Source organism: Marmota monax, unplaced genomic scaffold, assembly GCF_021218885.2.
Source record: "Marmota monax isolate L192 unplaced genomic scaffold, Marmota_monax_Labrador192_F-V1.1 WCK01_AAM20220418_F8-fsc00036, whole genome shotgun sequence".
Classification (NCBI taxonomy): Eukaryota; Metazoa; Chordata; class Mammalia; order Rodentia; family Sciuridae; genus Marmota; species Marmota monax.
In genome coordinates, this window is record NW_026694491.1 from 6,878,218 (window position 1) to 6,905,485 (window position 27,268).

Consider the following 27,268-nt stretch of genomic DNA (forward strand, 5'->3'; position numbering starts at 1 on the left):
AGAAGCAAGGAGAGACTTCTCTCTCCAGATACAAATATATACACCAAAGCCGCCCCCTAATTCCCACCTCCTCCAGCCACACCCTACTACTTCAGTTAATCCCTATTGAAGCCAGATTTAAAGTTAGGTAGTCAGTGTAGTTAGGTAAATCGGGTCTAATACCGAGTGAAATCTAAAATGGAGGCCATGCTGGCAATGATTCCGGGAAACGCAGGACAACTCAAGGAATGTTAATGAAGTCCGAAAAGGCCCTAGGCCAAAGTCCACCTCAAAGAAATGTTAATGAACAGCCCCCAGCAAAAAGGTGCTGACTCAGTCCTTCCTGACCAGATTACTTCTTTGGCCCACCTGTGTCCCACCCCTCGGTCCTTCCCACCTACATTCCATTACTGAAAGAACTATAAAAAGGGGAGACAACATCCCTTCCATGGATTCCACCTCTTGGGTCCCCTTCTTCCTCCGGGAGAAGTCTTTTCTGCTGTCCTTTAATAAACTTCTAATTTCTACTCTGACCTTGCCTCGGCGTGCTTCTTTGGTGTTATTCTTCAACATTGGGGAAGCAAGAACTCGTCACCGGTCAACAGCGGTAACATATTGGAGGTCCCAGACCGAGATTCTACACCGAGGTAAGTGCACACACCCCATGTCTGTTTGAGGTGCATCTTTCTCTCTATTTCTTTCTGGAGGGTAAGGTGGGCACCCGACGGCTACTTAAACGCAATTAGTGCAGCCGCCACTCTTCAAGACTCGGGTGAGAGGTTTCCCGGCCTAGGCAGCTCTCAATCACCTGTTCAATACAGAGCAGGCATGTTGGGTTCTGCCAAAGCCGCTTCCAACTTTTCTGTCTGGGCCTGGAGAGCAATTGGCGTAAGTACACAGTGTCCCGAATCCCGATCTGCCTCGGATGCGTGGAGGTGGAGGAAGGAGTTTGGAACAACTGCGGAATTCCGGTCTGGGCTACACTCAGAGGATTCCTAAGGTTCCTTTCTCTTGAGCCCCCTCCCGACAGCCCTCAGGGGTATCTAGGGTGATCGGTAGATGAATGGCACTGAGGGAAAGCCCCAATCACTTTTGCCTCCGTATGGGCCATGCAACACTCCCAACCCCGCATCCATTCCTCCTGGATGCTCCCCTTCCTTCGCAGGTCAGAAATGTTAGCAATTCAGGTTGTAGGACTGAGAGAAAGGCATGGGATAATTAGCAAAATCTGCCCAGGTTCCCTAAGATGCATAGGTAAATTTCACTAGTCTGTTTTATCGCCCCAATGTTTAAAATGCGTTGTGTTCCCTAAGCTGCTAGAGAGGCATTTTTAGAATCAACTCCTCTGGTAATCTGCTACCTTACAACCAGTAGATATCCCTTAACACTTAGGAGGCTCCTTTAGTCTACAGAGCAAAGGCAATGAAAGAGCACACGATTCTCTTTTGCAATGGGTTTTTAGTGGCCGGGAGGATAAGCAGTAATGCCCTTAAGTCTGAATCCTCCCAGGGTCTCTGGCACAGGGCAAACTGAGACCCTAGCACTTTGCTAAAGGGGACCAGAAACCCCTTGGCAAAGCAAGGTGAGAGACGGGTTTTCTGGACCGTTTAGGAAGCTCAAACTTAGGGAGACGTCCCTAATGAGAACAGTTTTCTCTGGCGCAGCGTGGGCGCCTGAGTCCTGTTCTTCTCACTCAGACGGGAGCTTCTCTCTCTCCAATACGCCAGGTGCACCACTAGCCTGCGTATTGAAAAATTGGGATAAATTTGAACCTCAGACGCTCAAGAAAAAGCACCTTATTTTCTTGGCCTGGCCTCAATACAAACTCTCTGATGAAGAAACCTGGCCACCAGAGGGAAATATCAATTTTAATACAATTTAACAGTTTGATAAAATTTACAAAAAAGGAAATGGTGTGAGGTGCTGTATGTTCAGATTTTCTTTGCTCTAAGGGAAAATCCTAAATTATGCCAACAGTGTAAAGTAGACTTAGCTATGATATCTGCCATGAAGAGAAAAAATCTTGGACTCACTGAGGAAAAAGAATCAAGAGAAAAATTTGGGCCGATCAAAGTACATACCCCCTTCCCCCTTCAAGACCTAAGGCAGATAAAAACTGACTCTACTGGAAAGTTAGGAGATATGCCAGATTGCCTGGGATTGGATCTATCCAAAGGAGCTAATCCTGTAAGTAAAAGGGAAACTGAGGATTCCCAGCAGCTGCCAGAGCCATTTTCGCTTTGGGGAATTTCCTCATTCTTCCCTGCACTGTAAGGATTGCTCCATCTCTGTCCACTTAAAAAGAAGGGACACTGAATGCAGTAAAGTCAGTCACACTGAGACCCTTGATTTTACACCCATAGTTGCCCCTCTGTGAAAACATCTGGTCCACTCATGGGAAATCTAAGGTGCCACTGATAGGAGTCATAATTAAATGGAAGTTAAAAACCCGGAGAGATTTTTTTCTTATCTGGTCTGTTTTAAAGGTTATTATAGGTTGTTTCTTGGGGATGATCTTGGCTAAATGTGTGTCTAAAAGATGATTTTTTTATTGTAACATCTGGTATCTAAATGAGTTTGAAGCATTGCATAATCTTGCAGTTAAAAGTTGGGGTTAGGTAATTGTTTAGTTTGATTTCAGATAATTCATGCCAGAGAACTTAAATACTTAGGATAGAAAATTGGAAGTAGTAACTCCCAATCATTTAGTTTTATTTTGAACTGGGTAGCCTGAGAAGATTTCACTAGGTGTACCAGTGCATTAACTTGGGCAAGGATAGTAAATTATGATATGTTATCTGTTCCCCTCAGTGTGTAAGATTTAGGAAAAATGTTGAATTGAAACGTTGGTCTGGCTTATTGAAATAACATTGAATAGCAACAGTCTTAAATTTTTAAAGCTTAATTTTGGATATACAAGGTAGTGTGTGGTTCTCAAGATTTTTTTCAGGTGATTTAATGTAACTTAATACTACTTTAGGAACTTCAGAACAAAGGAAGTGACTTAATGATCCTAAAGAAATTTCTTCTGATGGTAGAGATCCTATTTTCAGTTTTGTGTGAGCAAGTTTTTCTAGTGTAGGAAAATGTAAAGGTATGAAATTTTGTAAATTGTATCTTAAACTTGTATCATAATTTTCAACATCCAAACCTGAAAATTGTGACTTATGGTTAAAATGCCTTAGGCATGAGGTTTCTGCTCAGAATTCCAGTTTTCCCAGTTCCTTCCAGACCTCAGCCAGGACTTAAGTTGATATGCAAATAGAAGAAGCCTAGAGCACTCAGTATGAGACAGATCTGAGGCCCAAGAAAAAAAAAAGAGTAAAGTGTCTTTTTATGGGAACTCAAACTAGATTAAACCAAAGAGTAAATTGTATGGCATTTACTAATTACTGGCCGGTCAATTTTTTCTAGGACTTTTGCTTTTTTCTTAGATTCTGTATTTTTTTTGAGCTCGTGATTTTGATCCTACAGAGAAGTTAATGTTTTTCTGATAAGTTCTATTTTTGATCAACTGGAGTTTTTTTTTTAAACATTGCAATGAGATTTCACCTGAGAAAGCTACAAGGCCTTTACTATTGTGTTGTGTTACACTTGTGTTACGTGTTGTATGTCGGTATGTCTGTGTGTATGTCCATATATCGTGCAGTGATATGACAATTGACAGATGAGGAGCGCTCATGAAAAATTAAAAAAAAATGGATCCAAATATCTTTGATTCACGTGATTCAAATGGTTCAATTTAAATTGGGTAAACAGATGAAAGTAAAGATGTCTTTAAAATTAAGCTTATAAGTTTTTCTAGATGTTCAAAAAGGCCCTAATAAAATGTTAAATCTGCTTAAATTCAAAAAATTTACAAGTATTCAAAATGTGAACAGAAGGTTAACAGATAAAAGAAACTAGAAGGTTCTAGATATGGATTTAATAGAGGGAAAATGTGTTTCTGGATAAGAGTATATGATTAAGTAATTAAGAGGGTTTAAGTAAATGATATAAAAAAGGTCTGTGTAAGTTGCTTATAAGTGTAGGTTTTTGAACAAGTAATCTTAAAGAAATTAAACAGCTGGTCAAACAAGTGCTGTTGTTTTAGAGAATTGTGCTATGTTATTTCTTTAAAAAGCTAAACTTGATTAATATAAAAACATCAATGTAATTGTGGTGTTAATGTGTCCATATCTTCCAGGTATAGAAGTCTATAAGGTAGAAGCTTTAGAAAGAGCATTATATCAAGCTGGTGTTCTCAAGTTGTATGGTAATTTTAGGCTTAAAAAAGAAAAACATGTTGGAGATTTATTTATATCATTTGTGTTCTATAACTGGACTTGTTATCAATAAGATGTAAAGTTCTATGTTACTTTTTACACTGAGATACAATTTAAATGTATTTTTAAGTTAATGAGAGCCTAATCTTTGTGAAGGTTTTATTGCAAAACACAAAAGTACTTTGCTACTTTTCTACAAAAGGTTAAAAGCTTTCAGTCTTTCTTTAATTCATGTTTTAGATGTGATATTCATGTTGTGTTTGCTCAAGTTCACAACAATTTATGTAGGCTTTGTAAAATGATGTTTGAAAAGCAAAGATCAGTGATCAGTTTCAGAACTACAGTACTTAAGATTTATGAAAAGCCCTGCCTTACTTGAGATAAGGCTCTGTCCCATCTCACTACATGTGAAAGTGACTATGAAAGAAGTAGGCCAGATTTCAGTACAGTTAAAGTTGTGTCCAAAAGTAGTTTTTTGCCAAGATTATTAGGATCTCAAACAGGGAATTATGATGTATAACCCTGCCAGAATTCAAGGTAGCTATTATATAAGCTAAATGTTTTTACTCTTGATAATTTTATTTTGTAGTTTTCTTAAATGATTTAGGATTGCCTGTTAATGTTTTAAAGAGGTACTGCTTTAAGAACACAACCTGGGTCAACATAAGATAAGGAGTTATCACCTACAGGATAGAGAGATAGACATTAAAGCCCAGTGCTCTTTAATATAAGGCTGTTAACTTATTTGCTGGATGTTTAAGATTAAGTTTTAAAATTAAAGTTAAATTAAAAGGGCCAAGAAAACCAATATTTGGCTCTTGCCCTCTAAGTCAGTCTGAATCAGGGAATAGGGGACTTCTCCAAAGGGCTCTGCAACTCTAGGCCACATAACCTCCTGATCAGGGAGATTAATGAGACCAGTGGAGGACAGAAAGCCAATCAGTGCATTTGCTGTGAAGAGGAGGGTCATCAGAAAAGGGAGACATCCCTGATGCTTCCAAGGGAAGCCACATGGTCAAGCAAGGCCTGGACCCATCCTAGCGCAATGGCACTAGCAGAACTGAGAAGCTGCTGTGAAGTTCCCGAGGACTCCCAGGGAAACTCAGCTGACTGTTAACAATAGATAGAAACAAAAGTCAGTTTGACTTGCTTCATCTTAAACACTTAGCAAAGACAGTCAAAGCCAAAGCACAGCTGTTCCTGGACATTTTAAATAATAATAATAGTTAAATGTAACTTCCAAAAATAAGTAAACTGGAGGCTACAAAAGAGATTCTCAGACAGGAATGCCTGATAACTATCAAAAGGAACTGCCAAAGTAGTTTTTAGTTTAAGGCCTTTATTTCTAACTTACACAGGTAGGCTTAGTGTTTGCAAGTATGGTTATCCAGCCCTAAGTAACAGAATTAAAGATTTCTCTATTAGACACAGGGGTCATACTAGTAAAAGGATTTTACAAGACCAGATGACATTAAATTATTAAACTGTATCTTAAGGAAAAGGACATCTGTAACCCTAAAAGTTAAATGTTGTGTTTACATCCCTGACATTTCTCGCAATGTGACAAATATCCTTAAAGATTTACATGCTCAGATAGAAGCCATGTCCTCAGCAACTTTGTCATGGAAACAATATCTTAGCTCCTAGTTCTTGGTACTTCCTGGTGGAAAACATTGTTAATCTTTGTCTTTGCCATCATACTCATTGGCATATTCCTGTGGTATGGCATTTATTGCTGCTGCATCGATATGGTTCCAGTACTAATGAATTCTTGTTTCTCTTATAGACCATCCATCACTCAAATGGCCCTCCAGCCTATTACTTCTCAATCAGATGTATATCATGGACCACTCGATAGACCCGATTTTTAAAGGGGGACTCCAAACTGCTTGCCCCACACCGTCCCTTTTCAGCCTGAAGAAGCCAGAGAGATTCTCTTCGCCCCCCTTCCTTACAGCAGTAAGGAGTTCCCAACTTAGAGGGGGGAATGAAGCCAGATTTAAAGTTAGGTAGTCAGTGTAGTTAGGTAAATCGGGTCTAATACCGAGTGAAATCTAAAATGGAGGCCATGCTGGCAATGATTCCGGGAAACGCAGGACAACTCAAGGAATGTTAATGAAGTCCGAAAAGGCCCTAGGCCAAAGTCCACCTCAAAGAAATGTTAATGAACAGCCCCCAGCAAAAAGGTGCTGACTCAGTCCTTCCTGACCAGATTACTTCTTTGGCCCACCTGTGTCCCACCCCTCGGTCCTTCCCACCTACATTCCATTACTGAAAGAACTATAAAAAGGGGAGACAACATCCCTTCCATGGATTCCACCTCTTGGGTCCCCTTCTTCCTCCGGGAGAAGTCTTTTCTGCTGTCCTTTAATAAACTTCTAATTTCTACTCTGACCTTGCCTCGGCGTGCTTCTTTGGTGTTATTCTTCAACATTGGGGAAGCAAGAACTCGTCACCGGTCAACAGCGGTAACACTATCAGGGGATTAATTCTCTGATTGGGTTAAGACTCTCATAACCCAATTATTTCTCCCCTGAACCATCTTGCATTGTCTCACACGTGAGCTTCTGGGGGACACCTCACAGCCAAACCATAACAATATCTAAAAAGAACAAATTAAAAAAAGTTGGGTGATCAGCTAGTATCACCACCATAAGAACAATAGAAGTGTACATGACATACATAAAGGGTAGAACAATAGAAGCACCAAAGATGAGAGGGAGGGGTCAGGATCATAGTACATTATTTAAAGCTAGATTGTCATTAATTTAAGATCACCAACTTGACCTAATGGTCAAGTTGAACATTCCACCCCCAAATAGCAGAATGCAAAAATATGTCTTTGATTCATACCTGGAATAAAGTAGGTATTCAGAATAGAAATGCTACTGGAAGATCTTTAAATGTTTACAAATTAAATTACATACTTCTAAATAATCTTGGGTCAAACAGGAATTCACAGGGATGAGGGTGTGGCTCAGCGGTAGAGCGCTAGCCTTGCATGTGTGAGGCACTGAGTTCAATCCTCAGCACCACATAAAAATAAATAAAGTTATTGTGCCCATCCACAACTAAAAAAAATTGTTTTAAAAAGGAATTCACAGGGAAATTAGAAAATATTCAGAATTAAAAGAAAATGAAAAAAAAAAAATGCTAGTAACATATAATTATTTTTCCAGGGCAATGAGAAAGGAATCCCACTCATTATAGAGCCCCTGTGTTGTTTTCTGGGTTATTTCCTGAGGACTTCGTTGTGCAGAAGCTGAAGCTAGATTATAAGGTATGGTTTTAAAAAAGAATCCAGAGGTATTCAATTGATATAAGGAACAGAAGCACCACTAAGGAGATCAAGCTCAGCTTCCTGAAGTAGAGTGGGAAAAATGCTTTTGGAAAGCCACTTCAGAGTGCATGACAGCAGCGTGGTAGCACATGCTTTTAATCCCAGCAACTCAGGAGGCTAAGGCAAGAGGATGGAGAGTTCAAGGCCAGTATCAACAATTTAGCTAGCCCCTAAGCAACTTAGTGAGATCTGGTCTTAAGATAAAACAACAAATAAAAAGGTCTAGAGATGTAGCTCAGTGGTAATGCACCCCAGACTTTAATCCTCAGTACAAAAAAAAAAAAAAAGGAAAAGAAAATCTTATAGAGTACATGATAGAACTCAGTAGCAAGAAAAGTGTCTAAAGTATATTTCTTTCTTTCTGGTGCTGGGGATCTCTGCATGCTAGGCAAGTAATCTACCACTGAGCTACACTCCAGCCCACAAACCTGTATTTTAAAGGGTTTGGAACTATATTAAAAAGTTTAATACTTTGCCAAGAGTCTAAGCAAAGAGTTAAATTCCCTTTTGACCATATAAGGCAGTTGTTCCTTTGAATATGACCAAGACTGCCTCACACAGTCAGAATCAGCTCTATCTGTCTTCCTTCCTTTCCTCCCTTCTCTTCATGGAGAAGTACTTCCTTTTTAAACATTCTCCTTAGCCTAGGCGTTGCTCTTTTAATTTATGTTTTTCCTGAATACTTCTCCGGATATTCATTTTAGTCTGCTTTATATGATAAGAAAAGTCTTTTATAAGAGTACTCCTCTACCCAGAAAAGATCAAATCCCATAGACAACTTCTAGAAAAAAAAGTGTCTTAATGTCTTGCACATATTTGGAGAATATGTAACTTTTTTCCCCCCTCCAATCAGGCATCTGGATGTCTTGTGCATTTGGGAATTCCAAACATTTTCTCCTCCACCACAGCTGAATCGAAAGCATATGACCCAATGAAGTCAGGCATTGGACTCTACAACATGAAGACACACAGAAAGAAGATTGGGGCTGAGTCATCCTACTGGCAGCCTCCAAAATAGACTCATCCAGGAATTCCTGGTACTGAGATCCCTGGAGGTCCCTTGGTGTGGTTCTTTCTAAGTCTGGTTTGTTTAGGTTGTTGGGTTTGCTTTTTTTTTTTTTTAATTTGTTTTGTTCTTATTGTTTTGTTTTAAATTCTGCATGGTCTTGAATGATCCGAGTCAGCTCTTTATTGCTCCAGTTTGATAGAATCTGTTCCTGTCGTTTGCAAGCAAAGGGCCATAACTGAGACAAATGACAATGTAAGAATGGTGCCAAGTGCTGTGCCAGACTTTCTGGGTAGAGCCTGCTTCTGCTGATGCAGACTACAAGATGACTCAACACTTTCACACTTTTCTTTACTTTTTCTCTGTGAAACCTCTGTTCTTAAAGTGGATGATATGCTCAGACATCATTCCCACCACCACCACCACCACACACACGCACCTTGGTACAAAAATCATTACTTATGTATAAGGTCCACATTTATTCTTTTCTTACTAGTCAGTGTGCATAAAAGTATGGATACTTAACACCCATAAGAAACTAGTTGGGTCACAAAGATAAATAGCAAGTAGAAAGTAGCCATTCTAATGATCCAGAATATACTTACGTTAATTTTTTGACATTATCATTGAAGTGAAAACACATCACTTAAAAAGACAAACAAACAAACAAAAGTATTTTGAGGTGAGATATTTGCAAATCCTTGAAAACAGATTCCATAAATTCCCATTAAGGAATATTGGCCTGTGACATTTAGGTCTATTATCTATGGTAGACCTTTATGTTGTATTTCACAGATTTGAATCTTTCTCCTTAATAATACCTCAACAACCATCATGCCCAACCTTAACAACTGTGTAGCTGAGGGTCGTAAGCTTAAAAAGTATACATGTAAAGACATGAACAGAAAAATCACAAAAAGGGAAGTCAATAGACATAAGAAAATGGGTTGAATCTTGGTAATAATCAAAGATATTTAATGTTTTAGTTAGATTGTCTAGGTAATGCTGCTATAACACTCAACCCCAAATTTAGTGGCTTAAAATAATGGTTTTATTTTTTGTTCATATCCATCATGGCTTAACTAAAACGATTAACATGGAGTTAATTTTCCACCTTAATCAATTATGAGACATGGGCTACTTTCTGAAACACTGCTAGTAATCATTTGCAGGCATACAAGAGGGCTCTGAAGGATCTTGCACCAGCTCTGGAATACTCAGCCCAGAAGGAAGGCATGCCCTTCCTATGCACAACTTACTGATCAGAACATGTCACATGGACCCCACCTAACACTAAGGGCCATGATATTCAATCCTTCTTTGTGTTTGAAGAGAATTTTAAAAGGAGAGTCAGTTATTTGATGGAGAGCATTGATGACTACAATAGGTAATTAATACAACAATAAATTCTATTTTTTCATGGATTAGCTTGGCAACTTTACAGAGATACCTAAAACCTTGTCTCAGCAAAGGTATGGAAATAGGCAGTCTCAGACGTTGAGAAAGAAATTCCATGTTCCATGTTAATCATTTCAATGGAACAACATGGAACAAAACCTCCAGTTAAGTCATGATGGATATGAGCAAAAAATAAAACTGTTGTTTTACGCCACTGGGGAGGTGGGTCAGTGGTTGAGTGCCCCTGAGTTCAATCTCTGGTACCAAAAAAAAAAAAGGAGGGGGTTAGGGGTGGGGTGGAGGATTGTGGGATTCTTTGCTCTGTTTTCTCTCTTGATTTCCTGCAAAGAGTGGATGGCTCTGCTCCACCACACACTCCTTGCTGGGCCAAAGCAACAGGGCCAACTAACCAATTCGGTCTTCATACATTACTTTGGATAATAATGATCATCGCATTCCATCATCATTAATAACCCCATGCCCCCTCCCTTCCCCTCCAACCCCTCTGCCCTATCTATAGTTCATCTATTCCTCCTATGCTCCCTCTCCCTATCCCACTATGAATCAGCCTCCTTATATCAGAGAAAACATTCGGCATTTGGTTTTTTGGGATTGGCTAACTACACTTAGCCTTATCTTCTCCAACTCCGTCCATTTACCTGCAAATGCCATGATTTTATTCTCTTTTATTCGACTCCTGTGATGTAAGAGTTAAAATCAAGAATCAATAAATGGGGTGGACTCAAACTAAAAAGTTTTTTCTCAGCAAAAGAAACAATCTGTGAAGTGAATAGACAGCCTACATCTTGGGAGCAAATCTTTACCCCTCACACATCAGATAGAGCACTAATCTCTAGAGTATATAAAGAACTCAAAAAGCTAAACACCAAAAAAAAAAAAAAATCAATAAATGGGCCAAGGACCTAAAGAGACACTTCCCAGAAGATGATGTACAATCAATCAACACATACATGAAAAAATGTTCATCATCACTAGCAATTAGAGAAGAGCCCATTTCTCTACAATTAAGGACTCCAACTAGGGTGGTTTCTCCATGGGTGACTGCTGTATTGTTTTGAAGGTCAACTGCTCATTATCCACGCAGTCTATCTTGGGAGCAGGGTGGGGGGTGTTGTCTCTTCTCTGAGTTGCTTCCATTTCCCTGGAAGCTCATTTATGTCCAGAATAAGGGAAGAGACAGTACTGACTCTGCTCCCTAGAATGCTCCTTATGGTTGAGCTTTCCTTCCCTAAAAAGTCATCCCCTGGAGCTGGGGATGCAGCTCAGGGGTCGAGTGCTTGCCCAGCATGCACAAAGTCCTAGGTTCAGTCTCCAGCATTTCCAAGCAACAAGCAAACATCCCGTGCTCTCTAAAAATTAGCAGATCATCCTGGTCTCATCTTTTCACTTGGCTTCCTTCCTTCCTTCCCTCCCTCATTCCCTTCCATTCTTCTTTCCTTACTTTTTTCCTTCAGGGAAACTTTGAGCTATTTTAAGTGTCAGACACTGTATCCAGTGCTAGGGATACTACAATGAGCAAGACAGTCTCACCACCTTTATGGAGTACCTTATTCACTGGGGAAAAGGAAGAAAACAGGTAATTACAGTTTATCCCTGGGGTAGGCACCTTTGAGGAGGCCCAAATTCCTGCCTACTGGTATCCATGCCCTAGTGTTGGCTGGACTATAGAATATGGTACAGTGGTTAAGATGTCACTTCAAGATTATGTAATAAAAGAACAGGCAGTCATGATTTTCTCTCTCCTTCTCTCTCTACCCTCTATCTCTTACTCATTGCTCTTAAGAGGAGAGATGGCAAAATCTTAGCAGAACTAAACTGAAATTTTCTCTCCACGCAATCAGAAGAATTCAAGAAAATTTCAAAAGGAGCCACATAATTTTTTTAGCTGCTGCTCTGTCCATATATTATTAAACTCATCGCTTGTTTGTGAGGCACTTGGAAAAACTGACCTATACTAATCAGCTGAGACCCTCGGCCAACTGTGGTCTCCTTGTTAGACAGGAGCAGCTGGTTTTTCAAGCTAAACCTCAGGCAGTGGTTCTGCATCTGCGTGCATGGCAAAAGGGTGTCCCATGAATTTTTATGGTGTGCTGCCAGAGTTTGATCAGTACATAAAACTTATGCCTCCCCACCTCCAGCTAGGCACAGGGCCATGTGTATCTCACTCTCTATCCTTCAGAAATATCACCTTTGTGTGAGAACACTGACTTGGAACACTTGTCAGGGCAATCTACACTCAAAGTTTACATAAAAATGAGGGTGGCCAAGTTAATAGTAAAACAACTATAGAAAGCCTTTAAAAAAAAATTCTTTAAAACTTGCTTTTAAGAAACCATTGTTCACTTTTTAATGCTTTTGCATGCAATATCCAAACCTCAAGAATTCAGAACTGTGGCTAATCCTCTAACTTTAGGGTTGAGACTTGAATCCCAAAAATATGAAAAAGGTCATATTGCAGAGGGTAGTGATCAGAATCCTTTCACTATCCACCAAGTCAAATCTCAGAATTCTGTGCTTTTATGGGAACAAATATTTCTTCTTCATTTGTTCTGCCAAGGTAATAAAACACAACTGGTGATTCGCTGTGATAATGTTCTCTCTGAAAGCTTCCTGATGTGCAACTTGATCTTTTTTTTTTTCCTAAGATATATTATAAAACCACTTAGAGCTTGTAAATGATTTGTTCTAAGTGACATTGGAACATTTCCTAAAGGAACAGTGGTTCCTTTTCTCAGAATTTCAGAATCTGCGTAACATACTTAAGACAAATGGGATCTAAGAATATAGTCAGGCTCTTGAAAAGCAGGGGTTGGGAAAAGAAGTCAAGGGCAGCAGTTGGGGGTACAGTTTTGTGCATAAAAACAGGAAGAAGGTCCAGGATTAGAGGATTGTTGTGCTTTTCTCTTCTAGTGTAGAACTGGGCCATGTTTGGGTACCTGGAGTGAGCTTGGCAGAAAATCACTTGCTTCCTCATGCTGTGGTGTTCTATAGAACTTTCTATCCACATTGCTGTCTTACTGAATGACCCATTTTGTAAATTAAATGCCACAGAATTTCCACATATCCAAATCAGAAGAAATATGCTGACCTAAGATATAAAAATCGACTGAAGTATCAGACTTGATCTTTTTCTTACCTAAATGTTAAAAGAGATACTTGCCTAACATCACCAAAGTGATTTAAAATGAGTGTCTGGCTTGGGTTGAAACATTTTTATGCCCCAGACAAAAAAAAAAACAACTATAATTCATAAGGGCCAATTGGATAGAAGAGATTTTAGTCCCACTTTATCTTTTAATAAAGATGTGTAGCACTGTCATCTTCTCATGTTTGCTTTCAAAGAAGTAAAACAAGTCTCATTTGCTTGAAAGTTGAACTTGATAAAAAATGGTATTTAATTGGGACATTTATAGCTGAGGGAAAAGGACAGCATATTCTAGCAAGGCAGCCTCAGAACATGCAGATCTCAGTGTCTAGTTTTTGGAAAGTGGAGGCTAAAGTCAGACTCAGAAACATGATATGGCTCTGGCTCTGTCCCACAAGCTGCTAGCCAGTGGATCCAAGTTGGTGTTCCAAAGGGGAGGAGCATACTTGATGTAATTGCACCCAATTGTTGATGATATCTAAGAGGGTCTAGTTTACAGGTGGATCTGGGCAGCAAAGGTCTTGATGTACAGGTGATGCTTCAAGTTAGCAAAGAAGAAATATCATGCTTGAGAATGGTTCATCTTTTTAGAGTGGAACCTTACCTCTTGAGAGCTGTCCGTGAAATGTGTGTGGACTGTGTTGCACATGGTTGCCTAGTGAATAGGATAATCTGGTGTCTGGGAACTTTCAGTGGACATTTCCTCTGGCTGACAGCCCAAAGACATTGTGAGCCCTATTCTTCTCTGCCTAGTCCCACATAGCACTGGAAATGGGGTGACCTACTATAACCACCCAGCCACACAGCCCCTCTGAGATAGGTGTAACCTGCCAAGATGCCAATCAATGTGTTGACTACAAGAATCATGAAGCAAGACTCCAACCTTGAAACCTTACTCCTGCCTTTGACGTACCTCCTTAAATAAACCACAGGAGCCATTTTCTAATTGTCTAGCTCCAGCTCCTTTGTGGACTGGACCTATCAGGTATTCCAATTCTTTAAACCTAATTCTGACTTTGTCTTTTGTTCTTCACTAATTATTCTAGACTTTAATTTCTTGGGTGGTTTACACTCTCCTTGGCAGGAAGAAGAACCCCCTATGGAGGCGTTGGCTACCTCCCCATACCTACCCAGCAACTTGGGTATCCATGAAAAGCCTCTCGCCCATCTTGAAGACTTCACAGGGCTCCAGTGGAGTAATGTTAGAGTTCAATCCTGCAGATTAAATCTGCATTAAAAAAGTTTTAGGAGTGTGTTATAATGAACACATTGCAGGCATCAAAGATACTACTAGGTCTACCAAAAAACCCACCATCCATTTGCACAGGTGATACCAACCTAGAAGGTAGGAACTCATACTAGTGTTAGCAAACCAAGCAACATGGTAATGGTGAGGAGAATCAGCTACTTATGGGAGGTGTGTCTCTACCTGTCCTGTACTAGATTTCAAGGAAAGGAAGTATAAAAAATGTATAGAATCCCAAATTGCCCATAAGTAAAAGATGTTCAACCTCACTGCCAATCAGAGAAATAAATGGAGTTAAAACCACAATTGGCACAATGGTATTATTAAAATATTTCACTTCCATTAGATAAGCAGAAGAAAGTTTACTGCAATATGCAAAAAAAAAAAATTAAATTAAAATTATCCAAATAGTCATCAACAGAATGGTTATTTTATTTAAAAGCAAATATTTTTGGCAACTTAAATTTTGCATTACCATATATGAATATCTGACCAGTATAACTCCATATTGTGTACAACCACAAGAATGGGAAATTGTACTCCATGTATATACAATATGTCAAAATACATTTTACTGTCATGGATAACTAGAAAGAACAAATAAAAATTTTAAAAAGATAAAGAAATTTTTACATTACATTTTTGCAGTGAAATTCCATTTAAAATGCTATATTGATGGACATAAAGCTCGAGGATAAAAAGCTTGCCTCACATGTGCAAGGAGAGTGTTATAATGAACATATTACAGGCATCATTCTGAGTTTATTCCCCAGCACCAAAAACAACAATAACCACAACAAAAACACACACAAACAAAAGGCATGCAACAAAACAAGCAAGCAAAAATAAAACCAAAAATGCTATAAAGCAATGAGCATGAATAAATATAAGCTACTAGAGAAAATTGAAGGCACATTCATGAAAAAATGTATTTTAGAGTAGCACAGCTTAAATTATACTCTATAATTTAAATATATAGGTTAATGCAGAAAAATAAAACTTTTTTTTGCACTTCTATCAGAATGCTTCCTAGTTTACATTGTACATTTTAATGTAGGTTCCTAGTGGCCCAATATGACAGTGAGTTCTTTGAAGTCATGAACCAAGCACAGTGTCTTAACAGAGTAGTTGCTCAATAGAGCTAGTCAAATAAATTAATTAGCAAATGATTGAAGAGTTAAGGACACAATAGTCAGCAGTTTAGCTGAAATTACTTGTTCCAAGATCCAGGCCCACACTGCTAATACTCATGTTCCTGTCCAACTTGACCTTTCCCTGGCACCCCTGGCCTTCCATCTCATGGACTTGTTAGATTTGTCAAGCCCAGCTGGGAGAGAGATGATCTGTCCCCATAACTCACTCTCCATCCACATCTTTCACCTTAGTTTGGACCATCCCAAGGCAATCAGATGTCTTTGAGGTGACCTTGAGAAAGACCATGCTTTTCCTATATGTGTTTGTGTCTGTGCATGTGCCTACTCACACATGTGCCAGCAAAGACCAGCATGAGCTCAATGTTAACCTTTCTCCTGACCACACCACCTCCTAATTTTAAGGACAATCAGAGAACACACAGAGAAAAAGAAATAAAACAAATGAACATAAATAGTGTGGCAACTCTCAGAGCATGTTGATGGGCATACTCAGAGGCATTTCAAGGATAAGAGGCATTTCAAAGGACATATCTAGAATAAATACCAAAGAGTAGTATAAGCTGGGACACTGAGACCCTTAAAAATTCTAAAAAAGATACAGAGCATGATGGCACATGTCTGTTATCCTAGATACTCACGAGGCTGAGGCAGGAGGATTTCAGGTTTAAAGCCAGTTTAACAACCTAGCGAGGCTATAAGCAGCCTAGTGAGACCCTGTCTCAAAATAAAAAATAAAAAGGGCTGGTGATGTGGCTCAGTGATTAACCATCCCTGGGTTCATACCATATTTTAAAAAATCCAAAAAGAACAATAAGTAAAACAATATTTAAGGTGTATTTGAAGCAGGAGAATCAGGAAAAGGGATTACCCCACTGCCAAATGAACATGAGGCTGTGTTAACAGACAGCTGAGAGAGCATGAAAAATTCCACTTTTACTTTGCTTCAAGCTTCAGAAGCAACTTCTCAAAGTGGGCTCCACAAAATGCTAGTTCTTGAATAGGTTTTGCAAGAGAAAGGGTTGTCATGATCAGAAACATTTGGAAATGTTGAGGAAATACTCGGATCTCTTTACTGCAGGGTTCTTTAGATGCTTTGAGATGGACAGTGTTTTCCAAAACCCTAATAAAGAGGCAAAGTTGTTTTTTTTTTTTCCTGTGGTGCTGGGGATTGAATCCAGGGCCTTGTGCATGTGTGAGGCAAGCACTCTACCAACTGAACTATAGCCCCAGCCCAAGAAGCAAAGTCTTTACTGCCATTCACTCTACGTAAGAACTACTGATGCTTTTTTTAAATCAGGAAGCATTGCATGGAGCTAATGTTCTTTGGAAAATACTGTTGAAAGAAAGAAGAGTAGGGGCTGGGGATGTGGCTCAAGCGGTAGCGCGCTCATGCGTGCAGCCCAGGTTCGATCCTCAGCACCACACACAAACAAAGATGTTGTGTCCGCCGAAAACTAAAAAATAAACATTAAAAAAAAAAAAGAAAGAAGAGTGATCTTTCATTGTAAAATACATAAAACAAAATAAAGAACAAAGGGCAAAGATGAAACTGCAGATTTGTTTTTTCCTAAGTAATTTGAGAGAAAACTGTTTTCAAATCTTTTCTATTCAAAAGTGTATTCCAACTACTAAATCAACTTTGGAATTTTTTTTTTTTTTTTTTTTTTTTTTTTGTGGTGCTGGCGATTGAACCCAGGGCCTTGTGCATGTGAGGCAAGCACTCTACCAACTAAGCTATAGCTCCAGCCCCTCAACTTGATAAAAAAAGTTCAAGTTTTCATTAGATTGGAAATGTACAAGTAGTATATCTTTAGAGACGTTTTTGAAACTAGAGACCCAAATGTGATTACCATTCAGAGCTAAAATAGATTCTCAAGATCAATTACGATGATTTTTGTTTTGTAAGTAACAAAGTAACTTTAGGGAAAAAGTGAATTTACTGATGGAACTTTTTTGTTGTTGTTGTTGTTGCTGGGGATTGAACCCAAGGCCTTGTACAGGCGAGGCAAGCACTCTACCAACTGAGCTATATCCCCAATGCAATGGTGGATGAAAGATGAAATGTTCAGGACTCAAGCTTGAGACAGGGCAGGTGCCCCGGAAGTCATGGGCACTAAGGCCTGGAATACATGCAATCTTTTAAAATTTCCAAGTCTGAATTGAATTCCTTCAAACATTTTCCCTGCTAGTAATTACTCAACAAAGGTCCTAATTCCTGGGAGAAAGTCCAGTTGGAATGGCTTGGTTTTTCATGTCTGCCTCCTGGTAAAGGATGAATGAGACACCAAGAATACTCATAGTAGGGAGGTGTAGGTATTAGTCAGCATTCTCCAGAGAAGCAGACCAAGGGGATATGGAGATACCTAAAAGGAGATTATGGGAATTGGCTTATATGATTATGAAGGCCAGGATGTCCTACAATATGCTGTCCACAAGCTGGAAAACCAGGAAAGCTAGTGGTGTAATTTAGTCTGAGGACAAAGGTCAAAGGTTTGAAAATGGAGAGAGGGACTGGATCCTAGTGTAAATCCTAGAATCCAGAGACCTGAGAACCCAGAGCTCCAGTGTCCCAGAACAGGAGAAAATGGCTGCTCTTCCAGCTCAAGATAAGAGTGAATTCACCCTTTCTCTGCCTTTTTTTGTTCTATTTGGGTCCCCATTCATTGGATGATGTCCACCCACATCCTATTGATCAATATATGGGTTCAAAAGCTAAACTCTTCCAGAAACGCCCTCACAATAATACCCAGAAAAATAATTTTATCAGCTATCTGGTTATCCTAAGCTTAGCCCAGACAAGTTGACTTGCAAGATTAAACATCATAACATATTCCCCCAAATAAAATGAAGGACTGGCAGAAAGGGACAATGATTGGTAAATGACTAAAAATTAACCAATTCCTACCATCTGTTTCTTAAGAAAAAGTTATATCAAATTAATTTCCTGAGGTTGGCAGAATTCAGAAATGGCATAGATGCACTGTATCATTGATTCATTGTTTATATTTAATCTATTTGTCTGTAAATATTCAAGGCACAGAACCCAAATCACATCAGTCACCTACTTAAAATCTTCAGTGGTTTATGGATAGAATAGAATAGAATATCTCTAATGTGGCCTCTAGACCCCACAGTATTTGGGCTCCTGAGGACCCGACTCCTTCACTCTCACCTCTTGCCCCATGTATTCTAGTCCCTTAAGCCCTAGGCTTCCCCCAAACTATCCTATCTAGCAGGCACACACCTCTTCTCACTTTAATCAGAATAATCTGTATAACTTCTAGTCATGGCCTTAATGAAACATTGGTTCCTCAGAGAAGTTCTGTAAAACTCTCAGCCTGATTCTCTATCCCCTGCTCTTCTGGTCCCAGTACCCCTAGTTTCTTTCTTTATAACACATTTCAATCTCCTATTTTTTTCCTATTGATTTATGTAATGACTCTTTCTCAAAAGGTGAAACCAAATCAGGCACGGTGGTGCGTGCCTGTAATCCCAGTGGCTAGGGAGGCTGAGACAGTAGGATCGCCAGTTCAAAGCCAGCCTCTGCAAAGTTGAGGAACTAAGCAATTCTTGAGACCCTGTCTCTAAATAAAATTCAAAATAGCACTGGGGACGTGGCTCAATGGTCGAGTGCCCCTGAGTTCAATCCCAGTATCAAGAAGAAAAAAAAAGAGGAAATCATTCTAAAATTCAGGGATCACATCTATTTTGTTCAGTTCTAATTGTAATGTCTAACATAGCTTCATTAGTGTGGACACAATGATTCCTAAATGAATCTGAACTCTATGTATGTGCAATCTGTATTCTGGGGACAAGAAATTAAAATCATGGTGTTTGAAGAGCAGTGCTAGATGATATAGAAAATACCAAGGGAACACCCTGAAGGGAAGGGTGACTTTGGCCATGAAGCTATTTCTTAATGTTTTTCTTTATTTTCTTGTGGATTTCTCCACAAGAGAAGGATCATACCATGTGGGAAATGAACAGTAGGTTGGACGGTGGTTTTATTCAATGGAGGGGGAGAGTGAGAAGTTTGAAGAATGTAGTCTTTAGTTGAATCTCACAGAACCATGGATATGCCCCTCTCAGCATTTGCATCTAAGACTCTTATGCAGTCACAAAATAATATTGAAATCTTCCCATAAGATTGAAAAGAATGACTAATATGTTATCTTATCTTGCAATTCTGTCTTATCAGGTTTCCTTTCAACATTCAGTCTGCATTGGATTTCTTAATGTAATGTTTGCTCTCTATTAATTAATAGGACTTTGTGTTTAAATACATTCTGAATTAAATTCAAATGACTTGGAAAATGGGGTTTTTAGGAGAATGAACAGATAACTTGATATTCGGAATGTTACAAAGTTAATTCTGATGTCAGAGTTATAAACAAAAATACAAAAAACAAATGCTCATCATACCTTTTTCAAAGGCGTATTGCATTGTCATCCCTTTAATTATTACCATAATATGCTTTTATTAAACTGTTACTTTCATTTGCACAATTAGGCTCAAAAATCAACATTTTAGGGCTGGAACTGTGGCTCAGCGGTAGAGCGCTCGCCTAGCACATGCGAGGCCCTGGGTTGGATCCTCAGCACCACATAAAAATAAATAAATGAACTAAAAAATGTGTCCATCTACAACTAAAAAAATAAATATTCTTAAAAAATCAACATTTTAATAGTCTTCATGAAAAACCCATTAGCCAATTTATGCTTCCTCAGATGTCGAAATGAAGTAATAAAAAAACAATCTCCTGCTGGATGTGGTGGCACAAGCCTGTAAACCCACCGGCTTGGGAGGCTGAAGCAGGAGGATCGAGAGTTCAAAGCCAACCATAGCAATTTAGTGAGACTCAGCAAGACCCTGACTCTAAATAAAATACAAAAAGGGGCTGGGATGTGGCTCAGTGGTTAAGCGCCCCTGGATTCACTTCCCAGTACCAAAAAACAAAACAAAACAAATCAAAACAAAAAATAAAACAACAACAACAGAAACCAATCTCCCTTTCCTCTTTCCCTTCCTTTCTTCTTCCTCCTTTCCCTTTTTCTACTTCTCCCTTCTTTCTTCCACAAATCTCTCTTTTAGCATGAGCACGGAACTCTGCTAGGTGCACACATTTTGAATATACTTACTACAAAATTCATACATATCTGGTATATTTAAACAGATATGTCCAGAGTAAATTTAATGTGATTCAACCATAAACATCCAGAAGCATTCACACATTTTTAAAAAACTCTCTATTTATACTAGATTTGATGTCATAGAGCTTATCTTTTTTCCCCTCCACATTTATCCATAAATACTGATTAACTATCATGCAGCTCTAAGTTTATTATTTGCTTCTATTTTGGCTGAGAGCAAAATAAAAGTGTTTTCTGGTAACTTCAATGAGTCAGTAGGCCTTCTTTTCATTTCCTAATTCTAGTTCTACCTAACACTTAAATAAGCAATTTTCTACCTAGCAATTGTAATTAAACCCATTAATTTAAAAATGCACATAGACCTTAACACATCAATTACAATGGTTATAGGTTGTATCCAATGAAACGTGGGAATTGAACATTGCATGATTCTATGTCCAAATGCTGAAATGTTAAGGAAGACGGGGTATCTTAATTCATCCATTTACTTTTAAATATGTAATTGACATGTTATTGTGGACTACTTCCTTATCTTCTGCTATTTTTAGAATTGTTTTTCATTTTTAGCTTCTGTTGGTGGTGGTATTTGGTTAGACCACACAAGTCTCCTTGAATAAGAACAGAAGACAAGAATTTGTTTACTCTTGTTCATGAGGTTTGTAACATCCCACTAATGTTATAAAAAAGAAGAAAGAAATCCTGGAGAATATTATGTAAATTTCAGTTTTGCTGAGTCATTCACTTAAAAGTAAACTAAGAAATCCTGTATGTTTAACAAAACTATAAAGTGAAGTTGAAGATAAATCTTAATAAACATATAATGAATGTATATTAGGATTTACCTGTTGCCTGAGAAGTTAGGATAAATCTTTAATAGGCCAACAATGGGAACCCTCCTTTTTTTTTTTTTGGTACCAGGGATTGAACTCAGGGGCACTCAACCACTGAGCCACCTCCCCAGCCCTATTTTGTATTTTATTTAGAGACATGGTCTCACCGAGTTGCTTAGTGCCTTGCTTTTGCTGAGGCTGGATTTGAACTCTCGATTCTCCTGTTTTAGCCCCCTGAGCCTCTGGGATTACAGGTGTGCGCCACCATGGCTGGCAGGAACCCTCCATTTTAACATGTGCTCAGACCTTACTCTGACACAGAAACAATTTCTGATTCAGCTACTATCACTCCCAGTAGCCTATAGAAAAGACCAGAGATTCCTTAGGGCAAATTCATGTTCAGACACTTAACTTGGGCAGCATCTCATCCATGTCCTGTATAGGACAGAGCCAAGTGAGGAGAGGTAGTAAGACATCCCTGTTGTAGGGACAGACGAGGCAGGACACCAAAGATAGCAGGAAACAGTTTTATTTGGCTGCAGCCAGGTTCAGAGGGCACAGCTTTTGCTGTGATCAATCAATCCCCTAAGCCCCGAGTTTCAACATTTTATACCCAGCATGTAAGGGGAGGGGCTCAGAAGTTCACAGTCTGTAGAAATTTACATAAAGAAGGTTTTTCTTTCACTGTTCTGGGCAAGTTAACCCTTCAAGGACAATAACTGAGAAGGGGAGAGTTTCTTCTCCCCTTTCTATTCTCCCCCTGCCAGCTGTTACCATGGAGCCCAACTGGTAACTTTTCTTATCTTAAAATGTAGACATCTCTGTGAAGCCCAGCTCAAGGCCTTGTTTGCACATTTCTACAAACTACTATACTGGATACGTTTGTGAAAAACTTGTAAGGGGGTGTCCAGCACCTGGAGTGCTGATTTCTTGCGGGCCAGTGGCCAACTAAGATAGGGCAACACAAAAATAGGAAGTTTATCTACATGGAACTCTTTCTTAGAGACTCTTTTGCTGACAGTACTAAAATCAGCCATGGTGAAGATTTCTGGAGAAACCCAGTTAAGACTTTTCTGTGGAGAAAGGGGGTGCCACTACATCTCTTCATCCAGATGAGATGCTGGACTTTTGCTCTCTCATCTCAGGATGAGATGCCGGACTTTTGCTCATTTGTGCAAAAGTGATGTATAGGTCTGCCCTGTGTTACTATAGTAGTTGAAAACAAGTGAGTTTTGGGGAGAAACTTACAATGGAGTTTGAAGGGTCTAGAGAAATCTGAAGACTAGAGGTAGGCTGGGGCTGCCTCTAGCACAGGGCAAGGACAGAGAGTTGCAATGGGAACAAGTTACACTGTCACCATTTGGTTGGGTAAGAGTGCATGACATTTCTCATGGACCAAGGAGACTGTCGCAAGTGGCGCTATTAATAATTACTCAGAGGCAAATTGTCTTTAAATGCAAGCATATATATTCAATCACACCAATCATCAAATATAAACACTTAATGTAAAAGTTTCAGGTGTGCTAGAGCACCTCAACTAGCATTCAATGCACACTAATTAAACACAATAAGCAAATCACACAATCCTAGGGCAACCACAAGCCCCAAAATACCTCTGATGCCATGAAACTTCTCTTAGCCAAAGAGCAGATGTTGTCCTTCTCTGGTGGTTCTCTTCAGCTGTTAGCTGGACATCAAGGAATAGTGGAGTCAGTCCAGGGACAGACAGCAAGGTGGCCAGTCTCACCAATGTCCTTGCAGCAAAACTCTTCAATGTGGCAAGACAATCAATTTAAATACATTTCCAAGTTGGTGGTGTATGTTGGTGATTGGTTACAACCAGTGAAAGTCAATGTCCATTGGTTATGTCCAGTGAGGTGATGTAATTGTAACTGGGCATGTTCTTTGCTCATGTCCATGGAGCTGTGCTCCCAATCAATTGTAACCAGTCATTGCTAAGCATGCCTATGGCTAGAGCCCCTTACAGCTCTTTAACAATTGCAAGCAGACATGACTAAGTTATTCCTTATGGCCAGCAACTTAGTCCTAGCATGTCTATGGCAGATGCTCCTGTTACAGAGACTCAACAGAGACTGTTCAACAAATGGAATTCAAAGACAAGCCATGTAACATTTCCTCCATGTTGGTCCCTACCTGAAAGTTAGACAGCAAAGGGGAGGAACAGAGGAGGTCAGAGAGGTGGTTTGAATTGAGTAAGAAATTAAAAGTTTAATGTATACTCAACTGAAATTTTTCATAGCTAAAAATTAGTTTCCTCTCACATCTGAGAGTGACACCACTCTCAGAGATCTGCCTGAATGGTCATCTGAAGCTGAAAAGGGAGATCTGCTTGTGTTAAGGTAGCAGTAGAGAAGTATAGTTGTGATACTGATTATAATCACAGATTCAGCATGTTAATAAATCAGTGACATAATGTATTTAAAATGTAAGCTATTACACCAGCTATGTGCTATATTTGCCAAAAAAGTTTATTTTTTCAACCTTGAAGCTGAATTTAATCAACCCTCTTGAACTAACTACCAGCTTACAAGAAACATGGAAGATAGAAAGAACCTGTTAATGACACCAGGAGGAAACTGAAAGCCTGATCCAGAATGTGAGAAATTCAACAGGACAAATAGCCTTACTTCTTCAACAAACACATGGCACATTACAAGGTGAATTCATGTTGCCACATTTAAAAACACCAAGAAAAGGAAGAAAAACAAGGAAAGGAATTGTCATAAATTAAGCGACTTAAGAGAACCCTAATGTGTAATATGTACATTAGGTTTGAATTTTTAATTTAATAGCCATAAAAAGATACATCTGAGACAATTAAGAGAAGTTGAACTTGGACTGGATCTTAAGAACATTAAGGAATTACTCATTTGGGGAAACATGACACTGTTATTGTGATCTTGTTTCTTTTTCTTCAAGTTCTTGTGCATTAGAGAAACATACTGAAGTATTTGTGAGCAAAGAAATATGATACTTGGTGCAGGAAGCCATCTGTGGTGAAATATATGAGGATCTTCTCTTGGCATGGGAGCTAGGGAGAGATAGGCCTGGCATTGGGAACTTTCTGTGGCTCTCCCAATAGATTGCCCAATGCACACGACCTTTCCCTCTACTCTGCTAGGAAGGTCCCTCATAGTAGTTACAGAGAGTAAACTGTTAGGAACTGGACAGCCCACCTTTAACCATTTTTTGGAGAAGAACATTCTATTGAAGGCCTTTGATGTCTCCCGATACAAATAAAGCTGGAACGGACACCATTTTGCCAGAAGCTCAATCTGTCTGATGGGCTTGCCCATTCTGTCCCTTTTGAAACTATTTTCTGTGTTCTGTGGTTTTCTTTGCCATTCTCTTAGCTTTTATTTCTCAGCCAGCCCATTCCATTGAGGGGAATCCCATTTCCATTGCCCACGTGGGACATGGGTGGGAGCTTGGAACTTAAGAAAAATACTCCAGGTGAGCATGATATCACACACTGGTAATCCCAGCACCTTGAGAGGTCAAGGCAGGAGCATCTCAATTTTGAGGCCAATTGGGCAGCTTAGTAAAGCCCTGTCTTAAAATAAAATACTCAGGGGCTGGGATTGTGGCTCAGTGGTTGGGATTGTGGCTCAGTGGTAGAGCCCTTGCCTCGCAAGTATGAGGCACTGGGTTCGATCCTCAGCAACACATCAAAGTAAATAAATTAAATAAAGGCGTTGTGTCCATCTACAACTAAAAAAATATTTTTTTAAAAAAAATATGAAGGACTGGGGTTGGAATTCAGTGGTGGAGCAGCATGCCTGGCTTCAATTCCTAATACTTAAGGAAGGAAGAAAGAAAGAAAAGGGGGGAGGGGGAGAGAGAGACAAAGAAAAGGAAAAGAAAAAGAATCTGTTAGACCAGGACGCAAGAAAAGACCACTGACTCCAATTAAAATCAAATTAAAGCAAGCTTATTATTTCGACCGGCCGGGCTGCCTCTCCCTCCCAAAACGGCGGGAACAAGACAGCACCCCAGCTTTCCTGCAGCCCAGCTTTATAGCCCAGAAAGTTACACAAAGGGGGGTTACAGATAACAGAACTCTGACAAGCATCACACCAATGGTAGTTTGCTGCAGTCTGGCTGGGCACAAAATCACGAGCCACTCAAGCAGGAACAAACTTTATTATTTTTTGAAACTGCCGCCACCCACGCGGCCTCCTCTCGGACCCGCAGAGAGAGCTCCTCCCCCGGAACTCCCTCCTACTGTACTTCCCCAACCAATGGGAACTCTCCAGGAGTCCCGTAGCCGGCCTAGGTGAACAGCAGGAGTCCAATATCCATATGAATGCAAATCTTAACATAATCATATCATCTCAATGGCTAGCTGGCGTCACCTTTCGACCAAAAATGCCATGCATCATATACTTGGCTCTTAGCAGTAGTTTACATTTTTTGCTGGCCCCAACATCAGAATTTATGAGGACCATTAGAGCCTCAGAGAGGGTCGTTGTCTGGCCAGGGAAGGCCAAGATTTATGAGGTGTCACTAAGTTTCAGAGAGGGCTGCTATCTGGTCAGAGAGCCAGGCATGGGTGAGTTCAAGGCATGGGCAGGCATTCCAAGCAGGTTCAGAATTTGCAGTAATTTATAGTAAAGCCGAAATTATCTTTTCATGGCTTTGTGGCGAGATGATTCCCAATTTTAAGAAAAGATCAGGTTGGGTCTATCAAATCCAAGATAAAAGGGGGAGGGGAAAAAAAGGATGTGAATGTGAATTTAAGGTAAGAATTGATGAACAAAGAATAGCAATATACAAATAATTATTGAAGCCAGGTGCCAGGTATAATGAAGCTTCATTATATTATTCTTTCTATTTTTACACGTGAAAATTTCCAGGATAAAAGGTTAAAAATTTAATTAAAATTGAACGAGCTGTTCAAATACTAGATCTCTTTTATTTTTTAAGATTTGAGTGTGATGTAGTGCAATGAAATTAACCTTGGTTAGAATGCTGGCTATAGCTTGTATTCTCTGTGTGACCTTAGGCAAATCAGTCAATTCTTACAAACTCCATTTTCTCTATCTGCTAAATGATGATGATGATGATAATAATAATAATAATAATAATAATAATAATAATAATAATACTTCCTATTGCTATAATAAGGATTTAATGAGATAATGGGTATAAAATATTTGGCAAAGCACCTAGCTTGCATTAGTGAAAATATTAGCCTTAGCAGATTTAATTTCCATTTATTGCTATGTTTCCATTTAAGTGATTATCTTTAATGTAATGGTTTGCCTTGTTGTGTTAAGTCTGAAATCTATAATGCAACTATAATCTATAATGTAAGTGTATTCTATTAGGAATATTAACTTTTTCCTAGCACTTATTTTGTACCTACTTCTCTTACATTTCTGTTTATCTTTTTAGCTTTTTATAGTTATTTTAAGTTTACCGAAGTTTTCTTTTTTTCTAGAAAGTCAAATATGTCAGTTTTTCTCATTAAAATATTGCAGGAATATATAATTGAGAAAGCAAAAGTTCCTTATGTTTTCACACTCTGCCTAACCTGCAAAAATCACTAACAATATTTTTACAACAAATACAATGATATTCAACCTACCTTCAATTGCCTGCTCTTTACCATTCTTAAATCTCTGTTCTGGATCCAGGACTTCATTATATCTTTTCTAGATAGGTATAGTAACTTCCTCCTCTTTCTGCCTAAATCATTATTCATATCAC